The following is a 24,262-nucleotide window of genomic DNA, read 5'->3' on the forward strand; positions in this document are numbered from 1 at the left end:
AGTGATACCATAAAAAAACAGTGAAAAACATGCCACTAAATGAGACATTTATCCCATTAAACAAACAACAAAGGCCTCATTCATGGATTTTATAACAAAGTCCCACATATCAATAAGAAAAAGACAACCTGTTACAATAGTGGTCAAGAGACTTAAACAGATATTTTACCAAAATAATATGCAAATGGCCAATGAACATATAAAGAGATTATTAACCTCATTAATAATTAAAATAATACAAATTAAAACCACATTAAGCAAATACTCATCCACTACATTGGCAAAAGTACTGACAATAAACGTTTTGGCAAAGATGTAGAACACTATAAAATCACTGCTGTTGAATGTCTAAGTTGCTATACCTACTTTGAAAGCTGGCAATAGCTAGTTAAATAGAAGAATCACATGCTCTAAAATCCAGCAATTCATCTCTTAGAAATATACTCTAGAAGTGAACAGGCAACCTACAAAATGGGAGAAAATTTCTGAAATCTATCCATCTGATGAAGGTCTAATACCCAGACTCTACAAGGAACTTAAATTTAAAAGAAAAAACAACCTCATCAAAAAGTAGGCAAAAGATATGAACAGACACTTCTCAAAAGAAGACATTTATGCAGCCAACAAACATGAAAAAAAAGCTCATCATCACTAGTCATTAGAGAAATGCAAATCAAAACCACAATGAGATACCATCTCATGCCAGTTAGAATGGTGATCATTAAAAAGTCAGGAAACAACAGATGCTGGTGAGGATGTGGAGAAATACGAATGCTTTTACACTGTTGGTGGGAATATAAATTAGTTTAACCATTGTGGAAGACAATGTGGCAATTCCTCAAGGATATAGAACCAGAAATATCATTTGACCCAGCAATCCCATTACTGGGTATATACCCAAAGGATTATAAATCATTCTATTATAAAGACATGCACACGTATGTTTATTGTGTCACTATTTACGATAGCAAAGATTTGGAACAAACCCAAATGCCCATCAGTTATAGGCTGCATAAAGAAAATGTGGCACATGATTGGCTTCCAAGATGGCCAAACAGGATGAGCTCTGCTCTACAGCTCCCAGCGAGATTGACGAAGAAGACATGTGATTTCTCCATTTCCAACTGAGGTACCTGATTCATCTCATTGGGACTGGTTGGACAGTGGGTGCAGCCCACAGAGGGCAAGCCAAAGAAGGGCAGGGTGTTGCATCACACAGGAAGCACAACTGTTCGGGGGATTTCCCTTTCCTAGCCAAAGGAAGCCATGAGTGACTATACCTGGAGGAACAGTATACTCCTGCCCAAATACTGCACTTTTCCCACAGTCTTCACAATCAGCAGACAAGGAGATCCCCTCCTGTGCCTGGCTCAGCAGGTGTCACTCCCATGGAGCATTGCTCACTGCTAATGCAGCAGTCTGAGATTGACCTGGGACACGGGAGCTTGGCAAAGGGAGGAGCATCCACCATTGCTGAGGCTTGAGTAGGCAGTTTTATGCTCACAATGTAAACAAAGTGGCAGGGAAGCTCAAACTGGGCGAAGTCCACTGCAACTCATCAAGACCTACTGCCTCTCTAGATTCCACTTCTGGGGGCAGGGCATAACTGAACAAAAGGCAGCAAACACCTTCCCCAGACTTAAACGTACCTGCTGGACAGCTCTGAAAAGAGCAGTGGTTCTCCCAGCATGGCATTCGAGCTCCAATAACAGACAGACTGCTTCCTCAAGTGGGTCCCTGATACTCATGTAGCCTGACAGGGAGACACCACCCAGTAGGGGCCAACAGACACCTCATACACGTGGGTGCCCCTCTCAGATGAATCTTTCAGAGGAAGGATCAGGCAGCAATATTTGCTGTTCTGCAGCCTCCACCAGTGATACCCAGGAAAACAGGGTCTGCAGCAGACCTCCAGCAAACTCCAACAGACCTGCAGCTGAGAGGCCTGTCTGTTAAAAGGAAAACTAACAAACAGAAAGGAATAGTATCAACATCAACAAAAAGGATGTCCACTCAGAGACTACAGCCAAAAGTCACTGAGTTTAAAGACCAAAGCTAGATAAAACCACAAAGATGGGGAGAAACCACAGCATAAAGGCTGAACATTCCAAAAACCAGAATGCCTCTTCTCCTCCAAAGGAAAACAACTCCTTGCCAGCAAGGGAACAAAATTAGATGGGGAATGAGTTTGATGAGTTGACAGAAGTAGGCTTCAGAAGGTCAATAATGACAAACTTCTCTGAGCTAAAGGAGCATGTTCTAACCTGTCACAAGGAAGTTAAATCCTTGATAAAAGGTTAGACAAATGGCTAACTAGAATAGCCAGTGTAGAGAAGAACTTAAATTACCTGATGAAGCTGAAAACCACAGTACAAGAATTTAGTGAAGCATACACAAACTTCAATAGCCAATTCGACCAACCAGAAGAAAGGATATCAGTGATTGAAGATGAACTCGATGAAAAAAACAAGGAGACAAGATTAGAGAAAAAGGAGTGAAAAGAAATGAACAAAGCCTCCAAGAAATCTGGAACTATGTGAACAGGCCAAATCTACAATTGATTGGTGTACTGGAAAATGACTGGGAGAATGGAACCAAGATAGAAAACACTCTTCAGGATATTATCCAGGAGAACTTCCCCAACCTGGCAAGTCAGGCCAACATTCAAATTCAGGAAATACAGAGAACACCACAAAGATATTCCTTGAAAAGAGCAACACCAAAACACATAATTGTCAATTTCACCAAGGTTGAAATGAAGGAAAAAAATGTTAAGGGTAGCCAGAGAGAAAGGTCAGGTTACCCACAAAGGGAAGCCCATCAGACTAAAAGCTGATCTCTCTGCAGAAACCCTATAAGACAAAAGAGACAGGGAGTCAATACTCAATATTCTTAAAGAAAAGAATTTTCAATCCAGAATTTCATATCCAGCCAAACTAAGCTTCATAACTGAAGGAGAAATAAAATATTTTACAGACAAGTACATGCTGAGAGATTTTGTCACCACCAGGCCTGCCTCACAGGAGCTCCTGAAAGAAGCACCAAACATGGATAGGAACAACTGGTTCCAGCCACTGCAAAAGGATGCCAAATTGTAAAGACCATCAATGCTATGAAGAAACCACATCAATTAACAGGCAAAATAACCTGCTAGCATCATAACGACAGGATCAAATTCACACATAACATTATTAGCCTTAAATGTAAATGGGCTAAATGTCCCAATTAAAAGACACAGACTGGCAAATTAGATAAAGAATCAAGAACCATCAGTGTGCTGTACTCAGGAGATTCATCTCATGTGCAAAGACACACATAGGCTCAAAATAAAGGGATGGAGGAAGATCTACAAAGCAAATGGAAAGCAAAAAAAAGCAGGGATTGCAATCCTAGTCTCTGATAAAACAGACTTTAAACCAACAAAGATCAAAAGAGACAAAGAAGGCCATTATGTAATGGTAAAGGGATCAATTCAAGAAGAAGAGCTAACTATCCTAAATATATATGCACCCAATACAGGAGCACCCAGATTCATAAAGCAAGTCATGAGAGACCTAAAAAGAGACTTAGACTCCCACACAATAATAATGGGAGACTTTAACACCCTACTGTCAATATTGGACAGATCAGCTAGACAGAAAATTAACAAGGATATCCAGGACGTGAACTCAGCTCTGCACCAAGTGGACCTAATAAACATCTACAGAACTCTCCACCCCAAATCAACAGAATATACATTCTTCCCAGCACCACATCACACTTATTCTAAAATTGACCACATAATTGGAAGTAAAAACACTCCTCAGGAAATGTAAATAAACAGGAATCACAACAAACTGTCTCTCAGACCACAGTGCAATCAAATTAGAACTCAGGATTAAGAAACTCACTCAAATCTGCACAACTATATGGAAACTGAACAACCTGCTCCAGAATGACTACTGGGTAAGTAACAAAATTAAGAAATAAAGATGGTCTTTGAAACCAATGAGAACAAGGACACCACATACCAGAATCTCTGGGACACATTTAAAGCAGTGTGTAGAGGGAAACTTATAGCACTAAATGCCCACAAGAGAAAGCTGGAGAGATCTAAAATCAACACATCAAAGTTAAAACATCACAATTAAAAGAACTAGAAAAGCAAGAGCAAACAAATTCAAAAGCTAGCAGAGGGCAAGAAATAACTAAGATCAGAGCAGAACTGAAGGAAGTAGAGAAACAAAAAACCCCTTCCAAAAATTAATGAATCCTGGAGCTGGTTTTTTAAAAAGATCAACAAAATAGACCACTAGCAAAACTAATAAAGAAGGAAAGAGAGAAGAATCAAATAGATGCAATAAAAAATGATAAAGGGGATATCACTGCTGATCCCACAGAAATACAAACTACCATCAGAGAATACTATAAACACCTCTACGCAAATAAACTAGAAAATCTAGAGGAAATGGATAGATTCCTGGACACACACACCCCTCAAGACTAAACCAGGAAGAAGTTTAATCTCTGAATAGACCAATAACAGGTTATGAAATTAAAACAATAATTAATAGCCTACCAACCAAAAAAAGTCCAGGACCAGACAGATTTACAGCCAGATTCAACCAGAGTTACAAAGAGAAACTGGTACCATTCCTTCTGAAACTATTCCAATCAATTGAAAAAGAGGGAATCCTCGCTAACTCATTTCATGAGGCCAGCATCATCCTGATACCAAAGCCTGGCAGAGACACAATAAAAAAAGATAATTTTAGAGCAATATCCCTGATGAAATTGATGTGAAAATCCTCAAAATACTGGCAAACCAAATCCAGCAGCACAACAAACAGCCTATCCACCATGATCACGTCGGCTTCATCCCTGGGATGAAAGGCTAGTTCAACATATGCAAATCAATAAACGTAATCCATCACATAAACAGAACCAACAACAAAAAACACATGATTATCTCCATAGATGCATAAAAGGCCTTTGACAAAATTCAACAGCCCTTCATGCTTAAATCTCTCAATAAACTAGGTATCAATGGAACACATCTCAATATAGTAACAGCTATTTATGATGAACCCCCAGTAAATATCATACTGAATGGGCAAAAGCTGGGAGCATTCCCTTTGAAAACTGGCACAAGACAAGGATGCCCTCTCTCACCATTCCTATTCAACACAGTGTTGGAATTCTGGCCAGGGCAATCAGGCAGGAGAAAGAAACAAAGTGTATTCAAATAGGAAGAGAGGAAGTCAAATTGTCTCCATTTGCAGATGATATGATTGTATATTTAGAAAACCCCATCGTCTCAGCCCAAAATCTCCCTAAGCTGATAAGCAACTTCAGGAAAGTCTAAAGTTACAAAATCAACATGCAAAATCACAAGCATTCCTCTACACCAATAACAGACAAACAGAGAGCCAAATCATGAGTGAACTCCCATTCATAATTGCTACTAAGAGAATACAATCCCTAGGAATACAACTTACAAGAGATGTGAAGGACCTCTTCAAGGAGAACTACAAACCACTGCTCAAAGAAATAAGAAAGGACACAAACAAATGCAAAAACATTCCATGCTCATGGATAGGAAGAATCAGTATCGTGAAAATGGCATTACTGCCCAAAGTAATTTATGGATTCCATGCTATCCCCATCAAGCTACCACTGACTTTCTTCAAAGAATTGCAAAAAAAATACTTTAAATTTCATATGCAACCAAAAAAGAGCTCCCATAGCCAAGACAATCCTTGGCAGGAAGAACAAAGCTGGAGGCATCACACTACCTGACTTCAACCTTTACTAAAAGTCTACAGTAAACAAAACAGCATGGTACTGGTACCAAAACACATATATATAAACCAATGGAATAGAACAGAGGCCTCAGAAATAACAACACACATCTACCACCACCTGATCTTTGACAAACCTGACAAAAACAAGCAATGGGGAAAAGATTCCCTATTTAATAAACGGTGCTGGGAAAACTGGCTAGCCATATGCAGAAAACTCAAACTGGACCCCTTCCTTACACCTTATACAAAAATCAACTCAACATGGACCAAAGACTTAAACATAAGACCTAGGACCATAAAAATCCTAGAAGAAAACCTGCGAAATACCATTCAGGACATAGGCATGGGCAAAGGCTTCATGTCTAAAACACCAAAAGCAATGGCAACAAAGGTCAAAGTTGACAAATGGGATCTAATTAAACTAAAGAGCTTCTGCACAGCAAAAGAAACTATCATCAGAGTGAACAGGCAACCTACAGAATGGGAGAAAATTTTTGCAATCTATCCATCTGACAAAGGGCTAATATCCAGAATCTACAAAGAACTTGAACAAATTTATAAGAGAAAAGCAAACAACCCATCAAAAAATGGGCAAAGGATATGAAAAAACACTTCTCAAAAGAAGACATTTAGGTAGTCAACACACATATGAAAAAATCCTCATAATCACTGGTCATTAGAGAAATGCAAATCAAAACCACAATTAGATACCATCTCACGCGACTTAGAATGGCGATTATTAAAAAGTCAGGAAACAACAAATGCTGGAGAGGTTGTGGAAAAATAGGAACTCTTTTACATTGTTGGTGGGAGTGTAAATTAGTTCAACCACTTGGAAAACAGTGCAGCAATTCTATAAGGATCTAGAACTAGAAATACCATTTGACCCATCAATCCGATTACTAGGCATATACCCAAAGGATTATAAATCATTCTACAATAAAGACACATGCACACGTATGTTTATAGTGGCATTATTCACAATAGCAAAGACTTGGAACCAACCCAAATGTCCATCAATGATAGACCGGATAAAGAAAATCTGGCACATATACACCATGGAATACTAAGCAGCCATAAAAAATGATGAGTTCATGTCCTTTGCAGGGACATGGATGAAGCTGGAAACCATCATTCTCAGCAAACTATCACAAGATCAGAAAACCAAACAGCTCATGTTTTCACTCATAAGTGGGAGTTGAACAATGAGAACACATGGAGACAGGGAGGGGAACATCACACACCAGGGCCTGTGTGGGGTGGTGGGCTAGGGGAGGGATAACATTAGAAGAAATACCTACTGTAGGTGACAGGTTGATGGGTGCAGCAAACCACCATGACACGTGTATACCTATGTAACAAAACTGCACATTCTGCACATGTAACCCAGAACTTAAAGTATAATAAAAAGAAAAAAATGTGGCACATATATACCATGGAATACTATGCAGCCATAAAAAAATGAGTTCATGTCCTTTGCAGAAACATGGATGAAGGTGGAAGCCATCATTCTCAGCAAACTAACATAGGAACAGAAAACCAAACACTGCATGTTCTCACTTATAAGTTCGAGCTGAACAATGAGAACACATGGACACAGGGAGGGGAACATCACACACTGAGGCCTGTCGGGGGGTTGGGGGCAAGGGGAGGGAGAGCATTACAACAAATACCTAATGCATGTGGGGCTTAAAACCTAGATGACGGGTTGATAGGTGCAGCAAACCGCCATGGCACATATATACCTATGTAACAAACCCGCATGCTCTACACATGTATTCCAGAAATTAAAGTGAAATTTTTAAAAAAGAAATATACTCTAGAAAAACTCATGTATACCTGGATACACCTATAAAGATGTTCATAGCAGCATTGATTTTAATAGTGAAGGCTGGAAACAACTCAAATGTCTACACACTCTAGAATGGATACATTACAGCATAATCCTGCAATAGAATGACATATACCAATAAGAAATAAACAAACTAACACTATTCCCTACAATATAGAAGAATCTCATAAGCATACTCCAGTATGAAGAAGAAAGAACCAAAAGAACACATAAAGTATTATTCAATTTATATAACATTCATAAACAAGCAAACTAAACTATATATTTCAGGGATACCTATAGAGGTGATTAATTATTACACTGTATAGTAACTACACTGTACCATTATATTTTATACTTTTTTGCATTCAAACTTTTTAAGGTTAAGTTTTAAAAGACTGAAGGAAAATACTTTTCTTGACACTTCTTTTCTTACTCCCCTACTTTGATCCATCAACAAATTCTAATGACAATATATATTTTGTATCCAGCCACTTCTCAACTCTTTGATCTGAGTCACTATATTCTCTTCCCTTTTCCATTGCAGTTGACTTCTAACCAGTCTCCCTGTTTTCCCATATAGCCTATTTACAAAGTATCCAGGATGGGTGCTATGGTTTGAATGTTCTCTCCAAAATGTAAGTTGAAACTTATCTCCAATATGGCAGAATTGAACAGTAGGGTTTTTAAAAGGCGATTGGATAATGAAGGTTCTGCCTTCATGAATGAATTAATCCTATTCATAGATTAATGGGTTATCATGGGAGTGGAACTGGTGGCTTTATAAGAAAAGAAACAAAGACCAGGAATGGTGGCCCATGCCTGTAATCCCAACATCTTGGGAGCCTAAGGTGGGAGGACGGATTGAGTTCAGGAGTTCAAGACCGAGCCAGGCAACATAGCAAGACCTTATTTCTACTAAAAATCAAAAAATTAGTTGGGCATGGTGGCACACACCTGTAGTCCCAGCTGTTCAGGAGGCTGAGGCATGAGGATCACTTGAGCCCTGGAGAGTGAGGCTACAGTGAGCTATGACCATGCCACTGTACTCCAGCCTGGGCAACACAGTGAGACCCTGTCTCAAGAAGGAGGAGAAGGAGGAGGAAGAGGAGGAGGGCCAGTGATGATGAGCATTTTTTCATGTGTGTCTATTGGCTGCATAAATGTCTTCTTTTGAGAAGTGTCTGTTCATATCCTTTGCCCACTTTTTGAGGGGGTTGTTTGATTTTTTCTTGTAAATTTGTTTAAGTTCTTTGTAGATTCTGGATATTAGCCCTATGTCAGATGGGTAGATTGCAAAAATTTTCTCCCATTCTCTAGGTTGCCTGTTCACTCTGATGGTAGTTTCTTTTGCTGTGCAGAAGCTCTTTAGTTTAATTAGATCCCATTTGTCAATTTTGGCTTTTGTTGCTATTGCTTTTGGTGTTTTAGTCATGAAGTCCTTGCCCATGCCTATGTCCTGAATGATATTGCCTAGGTTTTCTTCTAGGGTTTTTATGGTTTTAGGTCTAACATTTAAGTCTTTAATCCATCTTGAATTAATTTTTGTATAAGGTATAAGGAAGGGATCCAGTTTCAGATTTCTACATATGGCTAGCCAGTTTTCCCAGCACCATTTATTAAATAGGGAAATCTTTCCCCATTTCTTATTTTTGTCAGGCTTATCAAATATCAGATGGTTGTAGATGTGTGGTATTATTTCTGACGGCTCTGTTCTGTTCCATTGATCTATATCTCTGTTTTGGTACCAGTACCATGCTGTTTTGGTTACTGTAGCCTTGTAGTATAGTTTGAAGTCAGGTAGTGTGGTCCCTCCAGCTTTGTTCTTTTGGCTTAGGATTGCCTTGGCAATGTGGGCTCTTTTTTGGTTCCATATAAACTTTAAGGTAGTTTTTTCCAGTTCTGTGAAGAAAGTCATTGGTAGCTTGATGGGGATGGCATTGAATCTATAAATTACCTTGGACAGTATAGCCATTTTCACAGTATTGATTCTTCCTATCCATGAGCATGGACTGTTCCTCCATTTGTTTGTATCCTCTTTTATTTTGTTGAGCAGTGCTTTGCAGTTCTCCTTGAAGAGATCCTTCACATCCCTTGTAAGTTGGATTCCTAGGTATTTTATTCTCTTTGAAGCAATTGTGAATGGAAGTTCACTCATGATTTGGCTCTCTGTTTGTCTGTTTTTGGTGTATAGGAATGCTTGTGATTTTGGCACAATGATTTTGTATCCTGAGACGTTGCTCAATTTGCTTATCAGGTTAAGGAGATTTTGGGCTGAGACAATGGGGTTTTCTAAATATACAATCATGTCATCCGCAAACAGGAACAATTTGACTTCCTCTTTTCCTAAATGAATACCCTCTATTTCTTTCTACTGCCTGATTACCCTGGCCAGAACTTCCAACACTGTGTTGAATAGGAGTGGTGAGAGAGGGCATCCCTGTCTTGTGCCAGTTTTCAAAGGGAATGCTCTCAGCTTTTGCCCATTCAGTATGATATTGGCTGTGGGTTTGTCATAAATAACTCTTATTATTTTGAGATATGTCCCATCAATACCTAGTTTGTTGAGAGTTTTTAGCATGAAGGGCTGTTGAATTTTGTCAAAGGCTTTTCTGCATTTATTGAGATAATTATGTGATTTTTGTCTTTGGTTCTGTTTATATGCTGGATTACGTTTATTGATTTGCATATGTTGAACCAGCCTTGCATCCAAGAGCTGAAGCCGACTTGATCGTGGTGGATAAGATTTTTGATGTGCTGCTGTATTTGGTTTGCCAGTATTTTATTGAGGATTTTTGCATCAATGTTCATCAGGGATATTGGTCTAAAATTATCTTATTTTGTTGTGTCTCTGCCAGGCTTTGGTATCAGGATGATGCTGGCCTCATGAAATGAGTTAGGGAGGATTCCCTCTTTTTCTATTGATCGGAATAGTTTCAGAAGGAATGGCATTAGCTCCTCCTTGTACCTCTGGTAGAATCGAACTGTGAATCCATCTGATCCTGGACTTTTTTTGGTTGGTAGGCTATTAATTATTGCTTCAATTTCAGAACCTGTTTTTGGTCTATTCAGGGATTTAACTTCTTCCTGGTTTAGCCTTGGGAGGGTGTATGTGTCAAGGAATTTATCCATTTCTTCTAGATTTTCTAGTTTATTTGCATAGAGGTGTTTATAGTATTCTCTGATGGTAGTTTGTATTTCTGTAGGATCGGTAGTCATATCCCCTTTATCATTTTTTATTGCATCTACTTGATTTTTCTCTCTTTTCTTCTTTATTAGTCTTGCTAGTGGTCTATCAATTTTGTTGATCTTTTCAAAAAACCAGCTCCTGGATTCATTGATTTTTTGAAGGTTTTTTGTGTCTCTGTCTCCTTCAGTTCTGTTCTGATCTTAGTTATTTCTTGGCTTCTGCTAGCTTTTGAATGTGTTTGCCCTTGTTTCACTAGTTCTTTTAATTATGATGTTAGGGTTTCAATTTTAGATCTTTCCTACTTTCTCTTGCAGGCATTTAGTGCTATAAATTTCCCTGTACACACTGCTTTAAACGTGTCCCAGAGATTCTGGTATGTTGTGACTTTGTTCTCATTGGTTTCAAAGGACATCTTTATCTCTGCTTTTATTTCGTTCTGTACCCAGTAATCATTCAGGAGCAGGTTGTTCAGTTTCTACCTAGTTGTGTGATTTTTGAGTGAGTTTCTTAATCCTGAGTTCTAATTTGATTGCACTGTGGTCTGAGAGACAGTTTGTTATAATTTCTGTTCTTTTAGATTTGCTGAGGACTGCTTTACCTCCAACTGTGTGGCCAATTTTGGAATAAGTGCGATGTGGTGCTGGGAAGAATGTATATTCTGTTGATTTGGGGTGGAGAGTTCTGTAGATGTCTATTAGGTCTGCTTGGTGCACAGCTGAGTTCAAGTCCTGGATATCCTTGTTAACTTTCTGTCTCGTTGATCTCTCTAATGTTGACAGTGGGGTGTTAAAGTCTCCCATTATTATTGTGTGGGAGTCTAAGTCTCTTTGTAGATTTCTAAGGACTTGCTTTATGAATCTGGGTGCTCCTGTATTGGGTGCATATATATTTAGGATAGTTAGCTCTTCTTGTTGAATTGATCCCTTTACCATTACATAACGGCCTTCTTTGTCTCTTTTGACCTTTGTTGGTTTAAAGTCTGTTTTATCAGAGACTAGGATTGTAACCCCTGCTTTTTTTGTTTTCCATTTTGTTGGTGGATCTTCCTCCATCCCTTTATTTTAAGCCTATGTGCGTGTCTGCACGTTAGATGGGCCTCCTGAGTATAGCACATTGATGGGTCTTGACTCTTTATCCAATTTGCCGGTCTGTGTCTTTTAATTGTGGCATTTAGCCCATTTACGTTTAAGGTTAATATTGCTATGTGTGAATTTGATCCTGTCATTATGATGTTAGCTGGTTATTTTGCTTGTTAGTTGATGCAGTTTCTTCCTAGCATCATTGGTCTTTACAATTTGGCATGTTTTTGCAGTGGCTAGTACCAGTTGTTCCTTTCCATTTTTAGTGCCTCTTTCAGGAACTCTTGTAAGGCAGGTCTCGTGGTGACAAAATCTCTCAGCATTTGCTTGTCTGTAAAGGATTTTATTTCTCCTTCACTTATGAAGCTTAGTTTGGATGGATATGAAATTCTGGATTGAAAATTCTTTTCTTTAAGAAAGTTGAGGGAGGAGCCAAGATGGCCGAATAGGAACAGCTCCGGTCTACAGCTCCCAGCACGAGCGACGCAGAAGACGGGTGATTTCTGCATTTCCATCTGAGGTACCGTGTTCATCTCACTAGGCAGTGCCAGACAGTGGGCACAGGTCAGTGGGTGAGTGCACCGTGCGCCAGCTGAACCAGGGGCAAGGCATTGCCTCACTCGGGAATTGCAAGGGGTCAGGGAGTTCCCTTTCCAGGGGTGACAAACAGCACCTGGAAAATCAGGCCACTCCCACCCGAATACTGTGCTTTTCCGACGGGCTTCGGAAACGGTGCCCCAGGACAGTATAGCCCTCACCTGGCTCAGAGGGTCCTACGCCCATGGAGTCTCGCTGATTGCTAGCACAGCAGTCTGAGATCAAACAGCAAGTTGGCAGCCAGGCTGGGGGAGGGGCGCCTGCCATAGCCCAGGCTCCCTTAGGTAAACAAAGCAGCCTGGAAGCTTGAACTGGGTGGAGCCCACCACAGCTCAAGGAGGCCTGCCTGCCTCTGTAGGCTCCACCTCTGGGGGCAGGGCACAGACAAACAAAAAGACAGCAGCAACCTCTGCAGACTTAAATGTCCCTGTCTGACAGCTTTGAGGAGAGCAGTGGTTCTCCCAGCACACAGCTGGAGATCTGAGAACGGGCTGACTGCCTCCTCAAGTGGGTCCCTGACGCCTGACCCCCGAGCAGCCTAACTGGGAGGCACCCCCCAGCAGGGGCAGACTGACACCTCACAGGGCCAGCCAGGTACTCCAACAGACCTGCAGCTGAGGGTCCTGTCTGTTAGAAGGAAAACTAACAGAAAGGACACCCACACCAAAAACCCATCTGTACATCACCATCATCAAAGACCAAAAGTAGATAAAACCACAAAGATGGGGAAAAAACAGAGCAGAAAAACTGGAAACTCTAAAAAGCAGAGTACCTCTCCTCCTCCAAAGGAACGCAGTTCCTCACCAGCAACGGAACAAAGCTGGACGGAGAATGACTTTGACGAGCTGAGAGAAGAAGGCTTCAGACGATCAAATTACTCCGAGCTACGGGAGGATATTCAAACCAAAGGCAAAGAAGTTGAAAACTTTGAAAAAAATTTAGAAGAATGTATAACTAGAATAACCAATACAGAGAAGTGCTTAAAGGAGCTGATGGAGCTGAAAACCAAGGCTCAAGAACTACGTGAAGAATGCAGAAGCCTCAGGAGCCGATGCGATCAAATGGAAGAAAGGGTATCAGCCCTGGAAGACGAAATGAATGAAATGAAGTGAGAAGGGAAGTTTAGAGAAAAAAGAATAAAAAGAAATGAGCAAAGCCTCCAAGAAATGTGGGACTATGTGAAAAGACCAAATCTACGTCTGATTGGTGTACCTGAAAGTGACGGGAAGAATGGAAACAGGTTGGAAAACACTCTGCAGGATATTATCCAGGAGAACTTCCCCAATCTAGCAAGGCAGGCCAACATTCAGATTCAGGAAATACAGAGAACGCCACAAAGATACTCCTCGAGAAGAGCAACTCCAAGACACATAATTGTCAGATTCACCAAAGTTGAAATGAAGGAAAAAATGTTAAGGGCAGCCAGAGAGAAAGGTCGAGTTACCATCAAAGGGAAGCCTATCAGACTAACAGCGGATCTCTCGGCAGAAACCCTACAAGCCAGAAGAGAGTGGGGGCCAATATTCAACATTCTTAAAGAAAAGAATTTTCAACCCAGAATTTCATATCCTGCCAAACTAAGCTTCATAAGTGAAGGAGAAATAAAATACTTTACAGACAAGCAAATGCTGAGAGATTTTGTCACCACCAGGCCTGCCCTAAAAGAGCTCCTGAAGGAAGCGCTAAACATGGAAAGGCACAACTGGTACCAGCCACTGCAAAATCATACCGAAATGTAAAGACCATCGAGACTAGGAAGAGACTGCATCAACTAATGAGCAAAATAACCAGCTAACATCATAATGACAGGCTCAAATTCAAACATAACAATATTAACTTTAAATGTAAATGGACTAAATGCTCCAATTAAAAGACACAGACTGGCAAATTGGATAAAGACTCAAGACCCATCAGTGTGCTGTATTCAGGAAACCCATCTCACGTGCAGAGACACACATAGGCGCAAAATAAAAGGATGGAGGAAGATCTACCAAGCAAATGGAAAACAAAAAAAGGCAGGGGATGCAATCCTAGTCTCTGATAAAACAGACTTTAAACCAGCAAAGATCAAAAGAGACAAAGAAGGCCATTACATAATGGTAAAGGGATTAATTCAACAAGAAGAGCTAACTATCCTAAATATATATGCACCCAATACAGGAGCACCCAGATTCATAAAGCAAGTCCTCAGTGACCTACAAAGAGACTTAGACTCCCACACATTAATAATGGGAGACTTTAACACCCCACTGTCAACATTAGACAGATCAACGAGACAGAAAGTCAACAAGGATACCCAGGAATTGAACTCAGCTCTGCACCAAGCGGACCTAATAGACATCTACAGAACTCTCCACCCCAAATCAACATTTTTTTCAGCACCACACCACACCTATTCCAAAATTGACCATATACTTGGAAGTAAAGCTCTCCTCAATAAATGTAAAAGAACAGAAATTATAACAAACTATCTCTCAGATCACAGTGCAATCAAGCTAGAACTCAGGATTAAGAATCTCACTCAAAACCGCTCATCTACATGGAAACTGAACAACCTGCTCCTGAATGACTACTGGGTACATAACAAAATGAAGGCAGAAATAAAGATGTTCTTTGAAACCAATGAGAACCAAGACACAACATACCAGAATCTCTGGGATGCACTCAAAGCAGTGTGTAGAGGGAAATTTATACCACTAAATGCCCACAAGAGAAAGCAGGAAAGATCCAAAATTGACACCATAACATCACAATTAAAAGAACTAGAAAAGCAAGAGCAAACACATTCAAAAGCTAGCAGAAGGCAAGAAATAACTAAAATCAGAGCAGAACTGAAGGAAATAGAGACACAAAAAACCCTTCAAAAAATTAATGAATCCAGGAGCTGGTTTTTTGAAAGGATCAACAAAATTGATAGACCGCTAGCAAGATTAATAAAGAAAAAAAGAGAGAAGAATCAAATAGATGCAATAAAAAATGATAAAGGGGATATCACCACCGATCCCACAGAAATACAAACTACCATCAGAGAATACTACAAACACCTCTACGCAAATAAACTACAAAATCTAGAAGAAATGGATAAATTCCTTGACACATACACCCTCCCAAGACTAAACCAGGAAGAAGTTGAATCTCTGAATAGACCAATAACAGGAGCTGAAATTGTGGCAATAATCAATAGCTTACCAACCAAAAAAAGTCCAGGACCAGATGGGTTCACAGCCGAATTCTACCAGAGGTACAAGGAGGAGCTGGTACCATTCCTTCTGAAACTATTCCAATCAATAGAAAAAGAGGGAATCCTCCCTAACTCATTTTATGAGGCCAGCATCATCCTGATACCAAAGCCTGGCAGAGACACAACAAAAAAAGAGAATTTTAGACCAATATCCTTGATGAACATTGATGCAAAAATCCTCAATAAAATACTGGCAAACAGAATCCAGCAGCACATCAAAAAGCTTATCCACCATGATCAAGTGGGCTTCATCCCTGGGATGCAAGGCTGGTTCAATATACGCAAATCAATAAATGTAATCCAGCATATAAACAGAACCAAAGACAAAAACCACATGATTATCTCAATAGATGCAGAAAAGGCCTTTGACAAAATTCAACAACGCTTCATGCTAAAAACTCTCAATAAATTAGGTATTGATGGGTCGTATCTCAAAATAATAAGAGCTATCTATGACAAACCCACAGCTAATATCATACTGAATGGGCAAAAACTGGAAGCATTCCCTTTGAAAACTGGCACAAGACAGGGATGCCCTCTCTCACCACTTCTATTCAACATAGTGTTGGAAGTTCTGGCCAGGGCAATTAGGCAGGAGAAGGAAATCAAGGGTATTCAAATAGGAAAAGAGGAAGTCAAATTGTCCCTGTTTGCAGATGACATGATAGTATACCTAGAACACCCCATTGTCTCAGCCCAAAATCTCCTTAAGCTGATAAGCAACTTCAGCAAAGTCCCAGGATATAAAATCAATGTACAAAAATCACAAGCATTCTTATACATCAATAACAGACAAACAGAGAGCCAAATCATGAGTGAACTCCCACTCACAATTGCTTCAAAGAGAATAAAATACCTAGGAATCCAACTTACAAGGGATGTGAAGGACCTCTTCAAGGAGAACTACAAACCACTGCTCAAGGAAATAAAAGAGGATACAAACAAATGGAAGAACATTCCATGCTCATGGGTAGGAAGAATCAATATCATGAAAATGGCCATCCTTCCCAAGGTAATTTACAGATTCAATGCCATCCCCATCAAGCTACCAATGACTTTCTTCACAGAATTGGAAAAAACTACTTTAAAGTTCATATGGAACCAAAAAAGAGCCCGCATCGCCAAGTCAATCCTAAGCCAAAAGAACAAAGCTGGAGGCATCACGCTACCTGACTTCAAACTATACTACAAGGCTACAGTAACCAAAACAGCATGGTACTGGTACCAAAACAGAGATATAGATCAATGGAACAGAACAGAGCCGTCAGAAATAATGCCACATATCTACAACTATCTGATCTTTGACAAACCTGACAAAAACAAGAAATGGGGAAAGGATTCCCTATTTAATAAATGGTGCTGGGAAAACTGGCTAGCCATATGTAGAAAGCTGAAACTGGATCCCTTCCTTACACCTTATACAAAAATCAATTCAAGATGGATTAAAGACTTAAATGTTAGACCTAAAACCATAAAAACCCTAGAAGAAAACCTAGGCATTACCATTCAGGACATAGGCATGGGAAAGGACTTCATGTCTGAAACACCAAAAGCAATGGCAACAAAAGCCAAAATTGACAAATGGGATCTAATTAAACTAAAGAGCTTCTGCACAGCAAAGGAAACTACCATCAGAGTGAACAGGCAACCTACAAAATGGGAGAAAATTTTTGCAACCTACTCATCTGACAAAGGGCTAATATCCAGAATCTACAATGAACTCCAACAAATTTACAAGAAAAAAACAAACAACCCCATCAAAAAGTGGGCGAAGGACATGAACAGACACTTCTCAAAAGAAGACATTTATGCAGCCAAAAAACACATGAAAAAATGCTCACCATCACTGGCCATCAGAGAAATGCAAATCAAAACCACAATGAGATACCATCTCACACCAGTTAGAATGGCAATCATTAAAAAGTCAGGAAACAACAGGTGCTGGAGAGGATGTGGAGAAATAGGAACACTTTTACACTGTTGGTGGGACTGTAAACTAGTTCAACCCTTGTGGAAGTCAGTGTGGTGATTCCTCAGGGATCTAGAACTAGAAATTCCATTTGACCCAGCCATCCCATTACTGGGTATATACCCAAAGGACTATAAATCATGCTGCTATAAAGACACATGCACACGTATGTTTATTGCAGCATTATTCACAATAGCAAAGACTTGGAACCAACCCAAATGTCCAACAATGATAGACTGGATTAAGAAAATGTGGCACATATACACCATGGAATACTATGCAGCCATAAAAAATGATGAGTTCATGTCCTTTGTAGGGACATGGATGAAATTGGAAATCATCATTCTCAGTAAACTATCACAAGAACAAAAAACCAAACACCGCATATTCTCACTCATAGGTGGGAATTGAACAATGAGAACACATGGTCACAGGAAGGGGAACATCACACTTCGGGGACTGTTGTGGGGTGGGGGGAGGGGAGAGGGATAGCACTGGGAGATATACCTAATGCTAGATGACGAGTTGGTGGGTGCAGCGCACCAGCATGGCACATGTATACATATGTAAGTTACCTGCACGTTGCGCACATGTACCATAAAGCCTAAAGTATAATAATAATAATAATAATAATAATAATAATAAAAAGAAAAAAAATAAATAAATAAATAAAAAGAAAGTTGAATATTGACCCCCACTCTCTTATGGCTTGTAGAGTTTCTGCCAAGAGATTGGCTGTTAGTGTGATGGGCTTCCCTTTGTGGGTTACCCAACCTCTCTGGTGCCCTTAACATTTTTTCCTTCATTTCAACTTTCACAAATCTGACAATTATGCATCTTGGAGTTGCTCTTCTCAAGGAGTATCTTTGTGGCGTTCTCTGTATTTCCTGAATTTGAATGTTGGACTGCCTTGCTAGATGTGGGAAGTTCTCCTGGATAATATCCTGCAGAGTGTTTTCCAACTTGGTTCCATTCTCCCCATCACTTTCCAGTACACCAATCAGATGTAGATTTGGTCTTTTCATGCAGTCCCATAGTTATTGGAGGCTTTGTTCATTTCTTTTCACTCTTTTTTCTCTAAACTTCTCTTCTCACTTCATTTCATTCATTTGATCTTCAATCACTTATACCCTTTCTTTCACTTGATCAAATCAGCTACTGAAGCTTGTGCATGCATCATGTAGTTCTCGTGCCTCGGTTTTCAGCTCCATCAGGTCATTTAAGGTCTTCTCTATGCTGTTTATTCTAGTTAGCCATTCATCTAATCTTCTTTCAAGGTTTTTAGCTTCTTCACAATGGGTTCAAACATCCTCCTTTAGCTCGGAGAATTTTCTTATTACCAATCATGTGAAGCTTACTTCTGTCAACTCATCAAAGTCATTCTCCATCCAGCTTGACAGTAGATCTTTTTAAACACAAGTCAGATCCCTCCTTTGCTCACTGTGCTGCAGCCACAGTGACACGCTTGATGTTTCTCCAATATGCCATGTACACCATGTACACTCCTGCCACAAGGCCCTTGCACTTGCTATTCCCTCTGCCTGATTAACCCTATACCTCTCTCAAGTCATTCGGCTCTCTAATCAATGTCACTTTATTAGAAATGCCTTTCCATTCTACCTTAGGTATGTTCTTTATCCCCCTACTGTGTTTTATTTTTTGTGGTGCTTACCAGCTGACCTATTAAATACTTTATTTATTTTACATCTCTCCTCACTGGGCTGTAAGCTCCATAAGAACAAGAATTTCATCTATCTTGTTAACTGATATATCTCTAGTTTCTAGAACAATTGATGGGAAATTATATGCACTCAATAGTTATTAAATGAATATTAAATAAAAACAAACATACCAAAGTGTTAACATTAGACGGTAAAAGTATTTGTGTTCTCTGTATTTTCCAAATGTTGTATTTTGAAATTGTATTAACTTTATAAACAGAAAAATAAGCTATTATTCCGAGACAGTAAAATAGCACCTAGCTTAGCATCTGACAGATAGCAGACAAGCAATAAACATTTATTAACTTGTTATCTAATCTAGATGAGAAAGGCTAACAATGACCAACATATATATATATTGACTATGTTGATGTTGAAGTATATAAAAAAGTAATAGTATACTTTATTTCAGTCTTTAATTTGTACATGCTGCAACTTTCATTGCTTCTTCCTAAATCACAAGGGTGAAAATATGGGTTTTTATTGTGAAATGCTGCCCAAGAAATATTTACTGCATATTACTGATTTTGAAGCTCATGATTTCACTTACACAAAAAATTTCACAGTGAGTTTTAGGGCTTACAGAAATAAATTTCTTTTAATCATGGTTCAAGTAATCCCACGCCTTTCTACACCTGAGTCCTGAAAAGAAATAAATCTAACAGAGACCAAGAGTTTTTCTTCAAAAGATGATCTATATGGAAATTAAACTACCGCATGTAAAATAAACCAAAAGCTTAAAATCATACTCTAGAAGCTAATCTCATAAAAGCTATTTCTTATTCTAACATAGATTTTTGGAACCTAAAGGAATTCTCAAAAGTTGGGCATTACTTTAAGAAATAAGTGCCTTACTATACAGTACAAGGCACATTGACTAACCCGAATGCTTGCAGAGAGCAAGCAACCAGGATGGTGGAGGGCTCTGGTTTGTCAGAGGAAAGACAATCTAAGGACAGGATATGTGTAGACTTTTCATCTGAAAGACAAAGACACATTCTAGCTGTCTCAACATTTTTTAAAGTATTGTCACACTGAAGAACCGATATCTTCTGATGTATCTAAAATGCAGACCTATTATTATTTTTCACTCATTTTATTCAACAAATATTTGCTGCACACCTGCCATGAGTCAGGTGCTGTGATAAATGCTGATGATACACAGTGAACGAAAATACTGGGATAGATGTTAAAAAGACATTAATCTATGAATCACTGATGAATTAAAATCACAATTGTGATATAAGCTACAAAGAAGTACAGAGCACTATGAATGCATATAACTGGAGAATTTGATCTGATGGGGCAGATTATGGATTGCTTAATTGAAGAAATGATTGTGCTCAGATCTAAAAGACAAAGGTTAGTTTGGTGCTCACTTCAGCAGCACACATACTAAAACTGGAATGATACAGAGAAGATTAGCAGGGCCCCTGCACAAGGATGACACACAAGTTCATCGAGTGTTCCATATTTTTAATTAATAAAAAAACAGGTTAGTTTTGTGAAAGCTGAAAGAAAATTAGGAAGAGAGCTACCTAGTATGAAGGAAAGCAAAAGGAAAGCCTCTGTAGAAGAGTAAAACAAAGAAAGAAAAACTAAAAGAAGGCCAGTCTGGCTAGAAGTGATCGGTTAAGAAAAGAATCTTACAATATGAGAGGCTAGAGAGGTAGGCAAAAGTCATACCAAGAAGAACTGATAGGCCAGGGTAAGAAATATGTCTTAATCCTTAGGCATGGGCAAGGACTTCATGTATAAAACACGAAAAGCAATGGCAAAAAAAGCCAAAATTCACAAATGGGATCTAGTTAATCTAAAGAGCTTCTGCACAGCAAAACAAACTACCATCAGAGTGAACAGGCAACCTACAAAATGGGAGAAAATTTTTGCAACCTATTCATTGGACAAAGGGCTAATATCCAGCATCTACAATGAACTCAAACAAATTTACAAGAAAAAAAACAAACAACCCCATCAAAAAGTCGGCGAAGGATATGAACAGACACTTCTCAAAAGAAGACATTTATGCAGCCAAAAAACACATGAAAAATGCTCACCATCACTGGCCATCAGAGAAATGCAAATCAAAACCACAATCAGATACCATCTCACGCCAGTTAGAATGGTGATCATTAAAAAGTGAGGAAACAACAGGTGCTGGAGAGGATGTGGAGACATAGGAACACTTTTACACTGTTGGTGGGACTGTAAACTAGTTCAACCACTGCGGAAGTCAGTGTGGTGATTCCTCAGGTATCTAGAACTAGAAATACCATTTGACCCAGCCATCTCATTACTGGGTATATACCCAAAGGATTATAAATCATGCTGCTATAAAGACACATGCACACGTATGTTTATTGCGGCACTATTCACAATAGCAAAGACTTGGAACCAACCCAAATGTCCAACAATGATAGACGGGATTAAGAAAATGTGGCACATATACACCATGGAATACTATGCAGCCATAAAAAAAAGATGAGTTCATGTCCTTTGTAGGGACATGGATGAAGCTGGAAACCATCATTCTCAGCAAACTATCGCAAGGACAAAAAACCAAACACTGCATGTTCTCACTCATAGGTGGGAATTGAACAATGAGAACACATGGACACAGGTAGGGGAACCTCACACACCAGGGACTGTTGTGGGGTGGGGGAAGTGGGGAGGGATAGCATTAGGAGATATACCTAATGCTAGATGACGAGTTAATAGGTGCAGCACACCAACATGGCACATGTATATATATGTAACAAACCTGCACATTGTGTACATGTACCCTAAAACTTAAAGTATAATAATGATAAAATTAAAAAAAGAAATATGTCTTAATCTTAAGAACAGTAAGAAGCCAATAGATTTGAGTTATTAATTTCAAGAATTCAATGGCATCTCTCTTAGAACAGAGATTATAACAATTTAACAACTAAACCCATCTAACAATAAAATGGGTTGCCTCAGAGACTGAGCATCCCATTACTGCAAGTAATCAAGTAGAACCTAAATGATATCTTTCAAGAATGCAATATATGAGAGTATGCGTGTCTTTGAAATTTATCACTGAGGCTTCATCCTTCATTAACATTAAATGTTTCAACTATTCAAACACCAAATAGGGATTTTCCAACACACTGTAAACTTTTGAAGTTTCTTTTTTTTTTTTTTTTTTGTTTAGAGACACTCTGTTGCCCAGGCCCAGTGCAGTGGTGGGATTATAGCTCACTGCAGCCTCAAACTCCTGGGCTCAAGTGATCCTCCAGCCTCAGCCTCCCAAATAGCTAGGACTACAGGCATTAGGACTACAGGCACGTGCCACCAAGCCTGACTAATTTCTTGTTTTTTGCAGAGATGGGGTCTTACTATGTTGCCCAGGCTGGGTAAATATTTGAAGCTTCATAATGAAGTATGAAGCTTAATACTTCATTAAGCTTCATGAACAAAGCTTAATTGTTCATACCAATGTGCAAAACAAAAATATTTGACTGCAGTTTCATGATGTTTCTCAGGAAGGATCATAATATTATATACTAGGAGATCCATTTTCAGTGTGGATTGCAGTGAGGGAGTGGCTCTTTTCCCCTGTCCATTGCCAAAGAACAGGTACAGCAATAAGCACAGGAGAAAGGGCATCAAATGAAAGATTTCTGTGGAACTAGCAGGAAGGGATTCAAAAAATAGCAATAACAAAGAACTCCAACCTGGTGCAAAGCAAAGTTTATTTTCTTGGCCACACTACTAAGGGGTTCTCATCATTCCTTTAGCAAAGAAGTAGATAGAACACAATGGATAAGTACTTTAGCTGAAGTGACTATGCTGAAGTTAACTGTAGAGTGGAATGCATAGTTTTTATTCTAAAACAAGGGTTGAGATTTAAAAACTAATATTTGACTATCTTCATCAAATACTTAATTAAGTGTCTTTGGATACTGTATCTATAAATATTATACTGTGACCTTTCTCTATAAATAATATAACCATATTTATAGATAACATATCTTGAGTTAAACAGTGCCTACTTTACTATCACTGTCAAAAATGGATAAAACCATCATTTAATAAATCAGTCTCCTAGCCAGGTTTATTCTTGCTCAATGTGATACATGTCATACTAATACAACTTCTTTAGTAACAACTTTTTAATAAAAAGTCAAAAAATAACAGATGTTGGTGAGGTTGCAGAAAAAAGGGAATGCTTATACACTATTGGTGGGAATGTAAATTAATTTAGTCCCTTGGAAAGCAGTGTGGAGATTTCTCAAAGAACTGAAAATGAAACTATCATTCGACCCAGCAATCCCATTACTAGGAATATACCAAAATGAAAATAAACTGTTCTACCAAAAAAATTCCTGCACTCATTTTATTTACTGCAGCACTATTCACAACAGCAAAAACATGGAATCAACCCAGTTGCCCATCAACAGTAAACTGGACAAAGTAAATGTGGTACGTACACACCATGGAATACTACACAGCCATAAAAAAGAACAAAATCATGACCTTTGCACCAACATGGATGCAGCTGGAGGCCATTATTCTAAGTGAATTAACACAGAAAGAGAAAACAAAATATAGCATATTCTCACTTATAAGTGGGAGCTAAACATTGAGTGTACATGGCCAAAAAGATGGGAAAAAATAAACACTGGGGATTCTAGAAGGGGAAAGGGAGGGAAGGGAGAAAGGGTTGAAAAGCTACTTATTGCATAATACGTTCAATTAGCAATGGGATCATTAGAAGCCCAAACCTCAACATCATACAATATACACATATAAGAGACCTGCACATGTACCCTCTGAATCTAAAGAAATTTTAAAAATTAAAAATAGAGTTTTTAATATGAACCA

At 39.0% G+C, this 24,262-nt stretch overlaps 1 protein-coding gene and 1 non-coding gene across 2 annotated transcripts in view; one reads left to right on the plus strand and one right to left on the minus strand.

Annotated features, from left to right (window-relative positions):
• Positions 1-24,262, minus strand: part of DLG2 (discs large MAGUK scaffold protein 2) — a 2,182,864-nt gene that overhangs the window by 2,037,562 nt on the left and 121,040 nt on the right. The gene's annotated exons all lie outside the window — the stretch shown is intronic.
• LOC129009076 (U6 spliceosomal RNA) lies at positions 20,783-20,889 on the plus strand. The gene has a single exon (XR_008492621.1). It is a non-coding gene; the product is annotated as a U6 spliceosomal RNA (small nuclear RNA).

Source organism: Pongo pygmaeus, chromosome 9, assembly GCF_028885625.2.
Source record: "Pongo pygmaeus isolate AG05252 chromosome 9, NHGRI_mPonPyg2-v2.0_pri, whole genome shotgun sequence".
NCBI classification, from domain to species: Eukaryota; Metazoa; Chordata; class Mammalia; order Primates; family Hominidae; genus Pongo; species Pongo pygmaeus.